The sequence below is a fragment of the Priapulus caudatus genome, unplaced genomic scaffold, assembly GCF_000485595.1.
Source record: "Priapulus caudatus unplaced genomic scaffold, Priapulus_caudatus-5.0.1 Scaffold557, whole genome shotgun sequence".
In the NCBI taxonomy this organism is placed as follows: domain Eukaryota; kingdom Metazoa; phylum Priapulida; class Priapulimorpha; order Priapulimorphida; family Priapulidae; genus Priapulus; species Priapulus caudatus.
The window spans coordinates 138,715-139,500 of NW_014577618.1; the positions used below are offsets into that span (position 1 = coordinate 138,715).

The 786-nt window shown below is 42.5% G+C and overlaps 1 protein-coding gene across 1 annotated transcript in view; it reads right to left on the minus strand.

Moving 5' to 3' along the window:
* LOC106811618 (muskelin-like) overlaps positions 1-786 on the minus strand; it is a 26,342-nt gene that overhangs the window by 20,590 nt on the left and 4,966 nt on the right. The window lies entirely within an intron of this gene.

Genomic DNA, 786 nt, shown 5'->3' on the forward strand with positions numbered 1-786 from the left:
TGCCCGAACAACAGGTAGAAGAACAATTCAGCAACGAGGACTGCTCGAACAACATGTAGAAGAACAATTCAGCAACAAGAACTGCCCGAACAACAGGTAGAAGAACAATTCAGCAACGAGGACTGCTCGAACAACATGTAGAAGAACAATTCAGCAACAAGAACTGCCCGAACAACAGGTAGAAGAACAGTTCAGCAACAAGAACTACTCGAACAACAGGTAGAAGAACAATTCAGCAACAAGAACTGTCTGAAAATGGACAGAAGAACAAGTCAGCAAGAAGAACTCCTGAACTCATGCGAATGAATGAGCAAGGATTCAAAAAGAAAAACTACTGATCAACAGACAAAAGGAATAAGTGAAGGATCAACAAGAACTACTAAACAACGGAGGACATAAGATAATTATACAGCAACAAAAATTACTGAACAACATGTAGGATAGGGATTCATGGGGGGGGGGTCACAGGGATAGGGATCAACAAAGGTTTAGAAGCAAGGACTGCCACACAATAGACAGGAGAATGGTTTACGTTTAGGAAAGCTTTGCCCAACAGAAACTTCCAAATAACAGGTGGGAGAATTTAGATCGGTGCCTATAAAAGATTCAGACTACAGTACAGAGCCTACGGACTACAAATAATTTAGGTTTATTAGAAAGGATTAGGACTATAGAGGATATATGTTGCCACATGCACCCGAGTCAGAGTAAAGCCTACTAAAGCTCATAGGGTCTATGTCCCCCAGGGTACGTTCCGGCAGTACCCCGGGGGACATAGACCCTATG